This window comes from Teleopsis dalmanni, chromosome 2 (genome assembly GCF_002237135.1).
Source record: "Teleopsis dalmanni isolate 2A chromosome 2, ASM223713v2, whole genome shotgun sequence".
Taxonomy (NCBI): Eukaryota; Metazoa; Arthropoda; class Insecta; order Diptera; family Diopsidae; genus Teleopsis; species Teleopsis dalmanni.
The window spans coordinates 3,734,141-3,749,255 of NC_051847.1; the positions used below are offsets into that span (position 1 = coordinate 3,734,141).

General features: G+C 30.6%; 1 protein-coding gene across 1 annotated transcript in view; it reads right to left on the reverse strand.

Moving 5' to 3' along the window:
• Positions 1 to 15,115, reverse strand: part of LOC119683824 (putative protein TPRXL) — a 60,239-nt gene that overhangs the window by 14,110 nt on the left and 31,014 nt on the right. The window contains exon 2 of the mRNA XM_038097687.1: positions 11,031 to 11,155. The gene's annotated coding sequence lies outside the window, so the exon portion shown is untranslated. The remainder of the gene's footprint in view (positions 1 to 11,030; positions 11,156 to 15,115) is intronic.

Consider the following 15,115-nt stretch of genomic DNA (forward strand, 5'->3'; position numbering starts at 1 on the left):
CCTTCCCGACCGTTCAACCGTCCAACTGTCTGGCCATTAGTGAAGTTATGGTCTGGTCTCTGTGGCCATTAGCGAATTGGACGCATTTACATGTTTATCGATAATTCGCACACGTACGACATTTTTAATGAAGAACTGAAGCACTGAAGAACGCATCTGGTGCATTGAAATAGTGGCGCGAGGGGCATGGGCAAGGGTAATGTGAACACGTCAGTGTTGAGTCAAGGAACAATAGACAACAAGCCATTACTTTGTTGTAATTAAAAGTTTATAATCAAAACGATCAATAATGTGGAATATGTAATGGGACCCAAAAGTCAATTTCGATTATGCAGCAATTTAAATCGATAAGATTGTCGCATGTAAATGATGTGCTTATGAAATAATCGAGAACTCTCAGTCGTAAATGGCGCCGATGTTTTTTCAAGGAATAATTAATAAAAATAAATTAGTTAAAATAATTATATAAAACCAAATTAAATCTAATATGAGCGAGCAGTCAGTAATTAGTGCTACAAATAATTAGTTGGCAAATGCAATCGCAACTATATTTGGATACACTATTTTGAAATAAGTATGAAAACAAAATTACATTATAAATAATACGTGCAATTATAGAAATTAATTTACAGCATTAAATTACATTAGCTTTGTTGTAACAATTTAAATTATTAATGAGCAAAAAATGATAATAAACAATATAAGCAAAATTGCAGCAAACAATAATAGCAATCGACAAATAGACAAATGGTCAAAATGATAGACAGACAGATAGACAAACAGATAGACAGACGGACATAGGAGATAACTACTCTCAGTTTTATGGTAATTATTGTCTACTCTCAGTCTCTACAGACTGAGTGACGGACGAACAAATCAACAAACAGACGGACATATAATTAGCCGCAATTGCTGAATATGTCTAAAATAATTCTTATATACTTTGTGAGTCTGATTATTATTACTTGTGCTATTGTTTTTGTTGCTGTTGTTGGTTTTGCTTTATACAATAATTACGGCTTTCAATAATTGCAATTAATTAGATTTTATTTTTGTTATTTTGTTATTTTGTTTTTTTTTTGTATACTAAAAATGTTCGTAAGTATAAAATATTTTTGTTTTGTTGATTATCGGCATGTGTCAGTCAGCCATTATGGTCGGCCAATGTAAGTACAGTTTCTTGTCTGTGTGCGTGCCACTCCTTTTTTGAGTTAGGCACAAGTGGCCAAAGTCTTAATTGTTGCATTTTGAATGCAATTCATAATTAGCACGAAATAAAGCAATTAATTACAAAGTTGAATGGGGGAACGTTATTAATTAAACGCGATTGGTAACAAGAAAAATGTTGTATTATTAATAAAATATTTAAGAGAACAATCATTTAAAAAAAAATTATATATGTATATTAAAAATAGTATAAAATTAAGCAAAATATTTTACAAAAAATAAATTAAACTATAATAAGTACATATTGTGAAATGACACTGCACATTACTAACAAAGTATCTAAGACTTGTTTATAAACATACAATGAGTACAGCATCTATTAAATGAATTACTTATTAATACAGCGCAGCGGTAAAAAAATGTTGATAATCTATTTGAGTTTTTAATATAAATTAAATATAAATAAAACAAAATTAATTATAAAAAAATAATTATTTATTCTATAATAAAAAATGAAAAGACAATCAGTAACAATTTAAACATATTCATTTATTCATATTGCTTTAACAATTCTAAAACTTGCATTTTATTTGAAATTTATTTTAACACTTCATTATTGTAAATAATTTAACACCTTACCCCTCTGTCACGGTGCCATCTCTATTTTCTTTTAATTAATCACATTCTTGGCATTTTAATTGTTCCATAATTTATGCAAAATCTTTGCTTTTACAAAACTACGTTGCATGCCGCACTCATGCCGCATTCATGCCCCACTCATTCACTCACTCCATACGAAATTAAAGTGAATATTTTAGTTCACACAAACACACACATTCACACATATGCTTGGACACATTCATCTCGATTGCGTATGGTCCATCATCAATACAAAAATGTTTATTATTTATGTTGCACGTTTGTGGCATAATAAATATGAATTAAATAAGAAATATTAAACATAACGATGTCAACAGAGGCTACAGAGAAGGCGCGTTTTTTTTTATCAAGAAATTACAATTAAAATAAAAGCAAACCAATCAAAATCAATTGATGAACACTTAAGAGCACAGCAACTGAAGAAACAACAACAAATTACATTCTTTCCAAGACACAGCACAACAACAACAGCAACAACAACAATACATAAATGCGAATGAAGCAATGAAATCAGATTTACTACACGACACAGTACACAAAAACAAAACTGAATGGTGATAATTGCAGCGACGCATGCTTAGTAAATTGTTGTTAAATATTGTGTGGAATACAAATAAGAAGAAGACAAACCAAAGACGAAGAAGAAGAAGAGCTGAAAATATAGCACAGCAGCACATAAATATATGATTATGTCAAATAGTTTGCTGTGTTGTGTAACGTTTTCTTGTGTAGTGTAGTGTAGCATTGCACGTATTCGGTGTAAAATTCAGATCGCGTGCAAAATTAATAAAATGCAAATTAAACAATTTATAAAGAAAGAATTGAAGACACTGAACACAGAGAAGGCACTGAAGACAGTGAAGAAGAAGAAAGTTTTAGTTCAATTAAATGAAATTGATAACTTTAATTGTGTTGAAATTATAATATTCTAAATAAGAAAACCACAGCAACAACAACAACAACAACAACAACAACAACAACAAAACAATAAGAAAAACGAAAAAAAAACGAAAGCAAATACATTTAATAAAAAACGTTAATTAAAAATAATGACTTCAAAACAGTGAAGTAGGTGATAGGGGTTTTGTTGGTTAATTGGTTTCAGTGACGTCAGAATTTTATTTTCTGTCCAAGTAGCGCACATGTGCCGTTTTGTTACTATAAGCTCAGATAATAGAAGATCGCCCAAATATGAGAAGGTACTGTTCAAAGATCAACTCATATGATTACTAAAGGAGATTATGTTTTGGTGATCGGTATGTTCACCAGTTTTATAAGTTCGTACACTCCATAATGGAAAATCTTATTCTTGATAGGCCTGTGCATTATGGGAAACGAAGCGGTTAGCACTATCTATATTTGGAATTTTCGTCTTGTATATTACTTTACAGACGCTATAGCAGCAAATCTATATCTTGCCAGCAGCTATATTTTCAGTTTGTATTTCTACTAGTTTTTAGTAAGAAGTTAAAAAGAAGTTGTGTTACAACAAGTGAATGACACTGAGATTTAATTCACCTATAAGGATAGTCCGAAAGAAATACGTTTCGTAAGGTTAGAGGGCAACACTTCCACTCGGACACATTTATTGCCCACTATCATGCCATAGAAGTTGGCTCAGAGAAGTGAGTTACACTATAATTTTTTTGTATAATCGTTGTTAATCCATTTAATTTGCCAAGTGAACAAGTCTGTTATCTCTAGCAGACCAGTGAAGAAAAGATCTTCAAGACATTAAAGTCACTTCTGCTGTAGTGCTAGACAAAGACATAGAAAGTAATTAATGGATTTTGCAATATATCTTCCTCATCGTAGGAGCTCCTGTACAATTCAATATCTACTGTTAAAGCATCGATGGAATGCAAAGAGCTCCGTTAGTATTCCAGTAAAAAAGTCAATGGCACCTTTGCTGAAGGCCAAAAGATTTTTTGATTTAATTCTGCCTAATCTATATCATGCAGACCTAGTGGCTTCGCAATGTGCACGATAAGTTCACAAGTCATTTAACAACGCAATAGAGAATTATTCTATGCTTCTCAAGAGTTAACTATTGGTGTTTGTAAAAAAATGTCAGCCTCATTTAAGTCCATTCGAGAGTATGTTATTACTACCTGATCCCCTTCAATTTTAATATGTTTAGGAACAGAAGAAAAAGAGACCTTGTGATGTTCATAGTACGGCCCGACAAAATCCTCGATTTCACGATCCTTAATGGCAGCTTATTTGTCAACAAAGATAGTGATATTTGAAAAACGAATTATATTGACATGTATTACTCTAACAGTGTACACAGAATGATGTGTTTAGATATAATGTGTTTGTCTAACAAAGACCCAATTTGTCGCTGTTTAATTTTATTAATATAATTGAATAGATCAGTGACCTGATAAGTATTGTCGAAAAATGAATGAAAATAGAAGGCTTTGAAAAAATGCGAAATAAATATCAGTTCCCCATAAAATATCTTAGCGAGTTCAATTGCAAGAAAAAGATGCAAGAGCTAAACTATACTGAAGGGAATATAGGTATGTATATTGAATTTCTTGGTGATTATTTCGCTATTAGCATAAGAAACATCTTTTAATTCACCCAGGGAAGTCTACGTTAAATCATTGAAACGTATCTAGAACAGAAATGATTAAGAATTCAATATTTTCATTCCTTTTCTGCCTTTTATATTCCAGAACTAGATTCAGTTCTCTAAACTTCTGTAAGAATTTTATATATTTTATTATTTATATACTCAGTGTTATATTATAGCTTTCGATTTGATTTAGTGAGTAGCATATATGTTTACGTGTATGCTACTCTTATCTTGTTAAAAGTAATATTTTTATTATTATTTAAGTGTGATTACTCGTATGGTTTGAGAAATTCGCCTGATTTGCATGCAATGAAAGGTGCAATTACAAAATCAAATAAAATTAATTAGGTTTGCATATGCAGCAGCGAAAATAGGCGCAATTTTACAATTCTGCAGCGGTTGGTGAAATAATTAAGCTTAATTATAATTTCGAAAGTGGAAAACGAACACGCATTACATTGGAAACCCAAATAAAATAAGAAATTAATGTATTCTGTATCTGAAACTCTTCGAGCAGCACTCAAATCACCAGCACTAAAAACTGAAAATTATACTTTAAGTAGGCAAACTTTTATGGGAGTACGTACATAAACTACTTAAAAGCCTACGACGTCGTTAAAAATAATTTAAGAAATATTTAAATTTGTTTCAAATTTTTAAAAGCAAAAAGAAAAAAGCAAAAAAAAGATATTAAAAAAGGAGACTAATTCAAATTTTGAGATAAACCTCAATAATAGCTGAAAAAAATCGTTAGTAATTACAACCATAATTGTTACTCTTGTTGTTGTTGCTGCTGCAGCTGTAGTTGTTGTTGCTGGTATTGCAGTTAAACGAATATTGTATTTATTTAATAATAATAAACTTGCATTAGCTCAATTTACTGCAAGAGTGGAACACTTGCAATTTGTTGCTTAGAAACTTAAACTTAAAACTGAAATCTGAAATCCGCAGAAAAACACTTGGCAGCGTGGATGCCTAGCTGTGAGACGGAGTGTACTGGGTATCTGGAGATATGTGTGCGAGTGTGGCTCTACGGACACAAGTGTTGCCAATATAGTTTGAAGTGTTTATAGTATTAAAAGCTTAACCCCTCTGCAGCTTTAGTCGCCTAATGCGAAAATAATGCAAAATGCACCTCATTATGTCATTTGAGGCTCATGAATAAATTCATGTGCGAAATAATAGCTGAGACCAACCAATTTATGCACATTCGAGGCTCCGCCGAGTTTCGCCTCGTACAGAATAAAAATTGTAATAAATTGTTAAGCGTTGCAGAGATTGTTCATGTGAAATTTGTAGTTTGTAGTTTGTTGTTTTTGCTCAAAGTTAAAAATTACGAATATTTTACACATGTAATTTTAATATCTTGTTGATATTGCAAAATTGATTCAAATAATTATATAATTTATGAGTAAAAAATAAGGTTAAATGTTTTGGTGTGCATATTTTGCCGAATTAGAAACATAAATGGAGTGCATACAACATGCTACGTACTGAGGACCTCATATAATAATCCAAACTGATGATTGGATTGTGGGCAAGAAGATTCGTAAATACAGCTAGGTGTAAAGTCTATTTGTTCAGTCTGTAAAGTGAAACCAGTCCTTTGTGTGGAAAATTGTGTTAATTGTTTCATCGCAACCAATTTCATATTGATTTCCTTTTTTGCGCTGAATCCATCTTCACTCATATTTGCTCTACAAATTTAAACATAATTGTATATATTTGATAAGTAAACTTGTAACGAGTTATCTGATTCTTGTCAGTCAATGTGCTTAGGAAATGATCTTTAATAAGCTTTATATAAAACATAAAATTAGTTCCGATACCAGATCCAAAGCACTGTTTAATAAGCATAAATAATCAAAAATGATTTTATTACCACTTTGTAAACATTTCAAATAAATCTAACACAAATAATCTAAATAATTTAAATAATTTATTTAATAATTTAAATAATCTAAAACATTACTTAAACTAAAATTTTTTGACGTTTAAACAAAAATTTCTCATACTTAATATTGATTTATGTAAACATAAACTATTGAAGTATCTAGATATTTCCGTCAATTTATTACTACAATCGCGTGTTAAAATCTGATGTTTATATTTCTATCTGTGGTGTCGCATTTCTTTACTTCTTAATACTAATTTTTTCAATAATTCACAAATGGAAATGTAAGTATATCTTATCTTATCATTATTCTAGCATTTTGAAGATATGATAGATACATATATATAAGAATAAAAATTAGCAGTATTGTTATTCGATCCTATTCTCATATCATTCCATTTCATTTTCCATTTTTGTTTTATTAAATGATTGTCGTTCATATGTATTTAGTTCTGAACTTTTACTCTATACCCTTCTTTCGAAGCTTTGAAGATAAATCCTTATTATTTTTCTTACAGAAACTGCTGACAGGACAAAGTTACAAAGTTACTTGAGAATTGAGAAATTGAGTAATAAGAAGCATCTACATACTCACTTCTTCACTTCATATAACAGTGTTTGTTTTTAGATAAAATTCCAAGTCTCTTAAGTACAGATACCTCAGATGCCTAGTGGAAACATTCGATTGCAAGAGTAGATTGATTTAAAATGGTTGCACAAAGTATCAAGTATCATATTAATTACCTGATCCATGTCATATCTATACGACTTGACAATGTTACAGAACTATTGTATGAAACGTATTGACCTGAAAGATTATAGAGGGAAGACAATGGATGATGGATTACACATACACTCTCCTCCTACAAGAACTAGAGAGGTTCTTGTTATATAATTATTTTAATAATAATGAAACTATTAAATTCGAATGGAAGGACGACTACTATACTTGTTAATATCAGTGATAGTTTCATATCGTCTATATATAATGAATCGTAAATATAACTTTTATATCAATCATATAAATTTCTTGTTAGTTTTGTAAGCATTTTTTTAAAGACTTCTTTCTATTTAGAACCGTAATGTCTTTTTCGTAATATTTTGGACATTATATTGAATTCACTTGTAGCACCAATTGTAATAATTCCATGGATTCGACTAAACTTTAATTATGAAAATTGTTATAAATTAGTTTCAGTGTCTCATAATTAGGCCATAAATTTCGATCTCCGTTCAATTGAAAGAAATGAATTTTTCATTTGTTTTTAAACAACGTAAAAACGCAATTTCTTTATTGCTCCTCAGTGCAGACTCATTAAAAGGTTAAATATCTTCTCATTGAACCCAGAAAAAGACGTAATGAATTCAAATGCAGCAAATAAAATGCTTAAATGAGACTAAATTACGCCTCATTGAAAAAATCACATAAAATCACATAAAATCACAAAAATGTAAACGATAATGAAAAACCTAACGAAAACGAAAGAACAAATCAATTTAGTGGAAGACAGCCCGAGTACGAAATGAGAAATTATGTATGTGAACTGGGAATATGAGACCGAAGATCGATGAAGTGAAAATCAGTAAAATAATTCAAATCAGGGTTAAATTAATAATGAGAAGAAATAAACACAAAAATGATCTCAGCAATAAAAACGTAAAAAGCTCGAATTGCGCAGAATTATTAATATTATTTTATTATGATTTCTATTTTTTTTTTTTCTGGAAACTTTTATTAATAGTAATTTCATTTCTGTACATACTTAAGCGAGTACGGACGGCTGCGAATAGGAACGGGAATGTATCTAGAATCGAACTTACGTATCCGTGCAATTGTATAGGAAAGTCATTAATTAAAACATTAAAATTTCTGCTACGTCAACTGAAACTTTTTATTTGCTTAATGTGTGCGTGTTCCATAGACGATTGTGGATCGCGGATCGCAGATCGCGGGCTGCAGATCGTGGATCGTTGATCGTCGCTTTTAAACGCTTTCACATCAATTAATTAACTATGCCCGCATTATGAGCTCCCAAAATACGCTTGTGTGAGTCTGTATGTGAATGCAGCTGCGCGCGTATTCATTTAAATGGCTCGCTTGTGACGCAACAATGAGGCCGAGTAGTGTAATAAAAAAAATATCTGAAATTTTAGAAATGAAAATCATAAAAATCATAGAAAACCATTCGATTTAATGAATTTTCTTCTCTGATTGAGTTTGATTTTACAAGTGAATTGTTCACGCTTAGTTCCAGTCACAATTCGGTTTTGTTAGACCCGATCATAGTTTCTGGGTGCCGAAGTCGAAACGTTAATATGGGCTGCTACACACTTGCATGTATACTTGGGTTTTCAGCGTTTAAAACAGATCATTATAATTCAGAAAGTTATTAGTAAGTAAGTAAATAAAATTAATAAAATACCTAAAGTGCAAATTGCAACCAACTCATCTCTAATTTGTTAGAAATTCCAATATTCATAGAGATCATATTTTTAGGAAAGCTATCATTAAGTACTAAGATTATGTTGTCTATTCAGCAAAATAGATGGTCAACCCAGTAGTTCTTTAGCTCCGCTTAGAAAAATTAGAAAAATAAGATATAAGATAAAAAAGCTGCAAAATTCTTGAGCATCAATCAGTGTATTTTAATCAATAATTATTCCAACCATACTTATAAGCTTAGAAGAAGAAGGTAAGTGAGATAAGGTAGTATAGGTAAGGTAAGGTAAGGATAGGTAAGGTAGGATATGAAATAACTAGAAAATTATGCATGGTATGTTTTCAGAATACCTGTTATTGGCTTCTTAATAACATAATTGAAGCCAGTTTACCTTAGCAGTAGAGGGTAAGTAAGGCAGTCGTTATTACTCGGTGCAATCTCGACAAATACCAAATTAAGAAAAGACGAATGCGATATACTATACACATTTTAAAATATATATTGTTTTAAAACAGCAGTTATTACAAGAAATTCATGACATGTTCTTAGAATATTTAATGAATTGCAAATCGTTGTTAGTAATCAATTTTTAACAAATAAAAGTTCTTCAATCCTTAATATTGAAAATGATACTAGAATATTGGAATAATTAATATATTTTCTTTTAAAGTTTCAATCTTACAAACTAAGGTAATTACTATTAACTGGAAAGGTCATTTGTTAGGTACAGTTGTAATCGATCGGTTGCTGTAGGGTTAATGGCACTACTTAGATACAAAACATAAATATGGTTCTCTGTTAGATTGCTAGGTAAGATATCTATATATATATAGATATATATTAGATATATCAGATTAGATCTATATATATGTAATTACAGTTAATTATTATGAGCTTATTGGGAAGTTTAGTAGCACAGAAAAAAGGATATTTGATAGTATATTACTTTCTAAAATGCCTATTGCTCTATTTTTCAGAAGAAGACAAAGTGTTAGAAAGCACTTAAGGATTGTTTTTTATGAAATAAGAGAAAACAATATGGAGTATATATTTCCCTTATATTTGCATTTCTAATAAATATGAAATCACGGCACATATAGTCGAAAAACTCCTATATGAAGTTATACGAACAAACAATTGAGAACCTTGACTCATACCCAACTATTTGGGTTGTTGATTGATATATATTCTACTGATACATATTTTTATATAATGTTTAAATAAAGAATTTATATTTAATTTCGTACATTATCAGTTTTTTACACCTATCTAATTTTTTTAATATACACTTGTAAATATATCTACTCAAGCATGTTTCTATGGAACCAAACGATCCGCATTCTTAACATTGGCGAATGTATATGGTATTTTATTTAATTTTTTACTTTTATTATATTTTGTAATATTTTATACAATATTTGTGTTTTGTACTTCGTTTTGTTCCTTTTAATTTGTTGCCAATAAAATTGAAATTATCACAAAAGTCATAAATAACACATTAACGGTAATAAAAACACACAAAAAAAACCACGATAAAGGTTTTGAATACCAAATCGAGCACATAAACTAATTTACAAGCAAGTGAGATACATGTTCGTATAAGAATTTCATACAAGCAAGAACACATAAATTCGCAGCTACTTTCATATGTGGCAGATACTTTATGTAAGCAGCTCCGCTCCGCAAAAATATCAGAAATTATGCCAATTTAGCGCCAAAACACAAATCAACCGAATTCATTTAGCAAACAGCAATCCCGGGAATGCACCGAACAAAGCACAGATACTTTCACAAAGATGTGTGGGTACAGGCCCGTATACTTAACCACAATACACAATATACAGTGCTTATAATATACATGAATTATAATTATAACCATTTGCGTACGCGTATCTCAGATTTTGTTTTATTTTCATGAGCTTAATTTCAGATACAATTGTGTTGGGTTTGCGTAGTAATTGCTTATGCACATCAATGCACATTCTGAAGAAATGTGCAGCTAAAAAGGAAACACCGTGAAGGCGCTCGCTGGGAACCCAAACCTTGATTGCTCCATTTGATCCATAATAAATGACTTCAAAAATCGTATAAAAAAATTATGAAAGAAAGTTTGCATAATGAAGCGCAAATTAAGTTGGAAAATTGTTGTAATTTATTTGTTGGTTTTTATATATTAAAAAAGATTCAACAACATTCGACCTAATTACGTGTTTCGACTAAATTTATTATTATTAAAGCCATAATTAATTGGCTGTAAAGGCTACGTGTAAAACTCGAAACATACCTGTTATTTGGTCCAGTTTTTTATGCAGATTTTTCAGTAGGAAAATTTATTTTAAGAATTTATTTTTAGCTGCTTTATGCTTTATGCTTTATCAGCACTGCCGTTGAGAGTTTATGAGCAACAATCTGAAATAAATAATAAAAAGCAATTATTAATAATTAAAATTTTTTAATCAAATGCTTTAATTTATGTTAAAAAAACTTATAAGTGATTATGGTTAAGCCAAAAAAATGAAGACCACTTAAAGGCTGCACAAAACTATATTTCTACAAGCAGGTTGTTATATATCTTTTAACCTTGCACATTATTATCAACGATTTTTAAAATAGCGAATAATAACAAACCTGAGGAACTATCAGGATTTAGAGTCAACTCAACATAATCTCATTTATTAGTTTCTGTTTCCACCAGTTTTGTTGCAGATTGGGACATGAGCAATTTATGGGATAGATAAAAGGAACTTGCAAAGGTTTGCCACCAAGTGTAAACTAAAGGTAACTTCGCCATAGGTCTATTTAGCTGCACTATCATATTTATTTCAAAGAAATAGAACACGGATTCTTAAAAAAATAGTTTTTCTTACAGGAAATTGGGCTATAAGATCGCATACATTGAAACTATTCCTTTTTATTGCGATTACAGTTGAATATCTTATTTGGTTTCCTTAGTTTACATTTGCGTTATACATTCCACAAATCGCTACAAAATATATTATAGTTTTGCCAATCATAAAACGCTTATTTTGAAAATATTGACGATTTGTGATTTTAATATTGTAAAACGAATAGAAAAATGTGCCATAGCTGCTTTTCACATCACGCTTTTTTCTATTTTAGTGGTACCTCCTCAATTTTGTAGGCGTCCTCAACTTTTGTATACACTAAACTAACTATATTCTGATGTTATAAATAAATTTTTGGGGATTTTTAGTGATATCATACTAAAGAGTAGATATATTTTCTTGGCCCACGTATACTTTCAATATATATGTTGATTTTGAGTATCTTCAGTATTGAATCAAGTTTAAAGTAGATGTGACTGAGAACAAAGGTATACTCCAATTAATTAAGAAAGGCCACTGAGAAAGAAAAAATTACATACTAAAAAAATTTATAAACCGGTTTTGCAATGAACATATTTTGTTGTTATTTCATTAAACTCCTTTACTGAAATGTACTTTATTTATTGCTCTCTAAGTTAGATGTTTAATTTTTGCCAAATGATATTCTTACTCCGTGACCTTCTTCACAGGTCTTCTATAGGCTGCAGACTTGACTTATTTAGTCTATAAAATATCTATTTTGTCATTATCAACTCAAATGAATTATATTTATTGCTTTCTAAGTTGGTTGTCTTTTTGTCAAGTAATTTTTTGTTCTGAACAAAAGACTTCTCTTCTCTTAAGCCAATGAAATACTGAAGACCAACAGTAATGTGTTTTTCTATATTGGAATTGTTGTTTTCTTAAAACTGTGGGATATAGTATCAAATAGACTTAAAAATGTTTTACAATAATTCCGGTTATTTTTCAGTAGTAAGTAGTCAAAGTTTGCAACTTTGTATATGATATTCCATAGTAAAACACCTACTTGAATGCACTGTGAAAAGTTGGGTCCTGATACGGATCACTGTTTAAGTTGTAAGAAGCAAGTTCTTGTAGGCTCTCTGTTTTAGTTTTCAGAAGTAGATGCTTTCTTTGATGTCTTCACTGTTATAGCTATATCGCTCAAGTATTTCCAATTGGTATTTCGTTGTAATTTTATTGGAGATAACAATCGATGTCGGTCCTGGCCCCTATAGGGTAATTAAAATATTAGATTTGTCGTCTCATCCATATACACATGAATATTGTACGTAGGTATAAATTTCTGACACCTATTTTTGTATATAACCTATATGATATCAATATTTTTTCGTTTTTTTTTTTGTAGACTCGAATTCCCACTGCGGAAACATAAATATAAAATTCAACTGAATAAATTTTTTTTGTTAAAAATCATTTTTTTATACGAACGATTCAAAATTGCTTCTATTCGGATAGCAAGAAAGAAGTAGACTTTTTTTTGAAAAGAAAAATAAATTCGAAGAAACAATGCGACTGGAAGTACGTCAATGGGACAATAAAACCCTTACTCGCACTCGCTGCTGTCAACGCAACCACAGAATGTTTGCGAACATAATAGGCACAAATCCACACACAAAGGAGCAAATTTGTAAGGCAACCTGTTGCCATCAAACACATATGAAAATAATAACCCACAAAAGCTGGAGTTTAGGCGAACCTTTTTGCCCTTAGACACAAAAATAAAATAATTTTTTTTATATGTATGAGTACAACAAAAACATTGTGTAAAGGACTATGAAAAAAAGTATGTGTGGCTGGCAACAACAGCTGCAGTTGTGTTGTGTGACGGAAGCGACAAAAGAAACAAAACTTGACAGCAGGAATTAGAGGAAAAAATTTGTACAAACATGAAAACTTTTCACATTTAACTGAAACACTAAAAAGTAATGACACACACACACCAACTCATTACGACTAAAGTACACAAAAACACAAGGCGAGCACAGAACGACCCCAAACACAAATACACTCTCTGCTGGTGTAAACCAGAAAAAAGTGTGTAATGTAGCATTTCCACTATGCTTACCACTACTGCATAGTAAGGCTGCGTCGTGCCTGTACTTCAGCTGGTTAGAGTGGCCCGATAGTGTCTGGCAAGTGTCTACAGTTTCTTAACCTTTTTGTACATTTTTTTTTTAATTCTTATATTATTTTACGGACATTTGTTTTGACGTGTGCCAGGTTTTAGGGTAACAGTGCGGAAAATTTCTTACTGGATAATTGGCTTTAACAGGCAGTGTGTTTTATTACGTATGTCTCTCCTTTTTTTTTACACCGTAAGTCAACTTCAGTTTTATATTTCGCTACTGGTCTTTATTCAAACCGGTGAGCATAAAAAATTCGATAGATACACAAGCTGACGAGCATCCACTTTATTCGCCGTGACCTTGACTTTAATCTAGTATTTGATACAAGCGTTTGGACCAGATTTACTTGTAAAATATTTTAATTTGAGTAGGCATTTTATTTAATAGTTACATACTTGACAATTGACATGTACCATACTATGACAAAAAAGTGAGGCAATATTCTATTAAGCATTTATTATAATAATGTTTAATGTGTTTTTGATAGAATTCGATATGTTAGACTGCTTTATAAACGTCAAAATGTACTGCCCTACCAATATTATGGTCTTTTTAAGTCGTGCATTTACGAAACTTATTTTATTGTTAAATTGAACGGGATAATTCAGGATACACATCTTACTTAGCAACAGCAAGACTAATTAGGTGTTAGAACCTAACTTGGCCTCAGCATAACTTTGTAAACATTACAAAACTCACGGAACTATTTACATCAATGGAGTAGAGTGCTCCATTGATGTTTCTTTTCTGTCAAAAAGCATTAATCTAAGGTAATGTATATTGAAAAGAATAAGAACTTAAAACTCTGCGAATAGGTACTTAAATGAAAGGAGTAAAACAGTTGAAAGTTAATAAATCTCAAAAATTTATTGAATTAAAAACGATTTTCATTTCTTCTACTAAAATATTCATTAATAACTGGTCAATGAAGTTGTAGTTGGTCACTGGTAGTACCAGGGGATAGTAATGATTTCAAAGAATAACACTTAAAATATAATTTTCGTGAAAGTTCAACAATTTTTTTTATATATCAGGCTTAGTAATTAACTCCCACCTTTATGTAGCTTATATAGTATAGTTAGTATATCCGAAGAACGGTCATTTTAAACCTATTTGGTGTATGTATGTACAAACGATAATAAGTCAATATGGTTGTGAATAAAAGGAAAAAATTCAAATGTAAAAACTGTGTCCACATAAATGAAAATAAAAGCAACAACAATACATACATGAATGCATTCAAATAAGTAAAAGAAAAAGTTTTCTTAAGATTTGTTTTTTTACTGTTTTTATTTGAACTTTTTTGTGCTGCATTAAGACGTGGGCCAAGCAGCAAGCACCAAGCACAAAGCGCCAAACTATACAAAGAATAA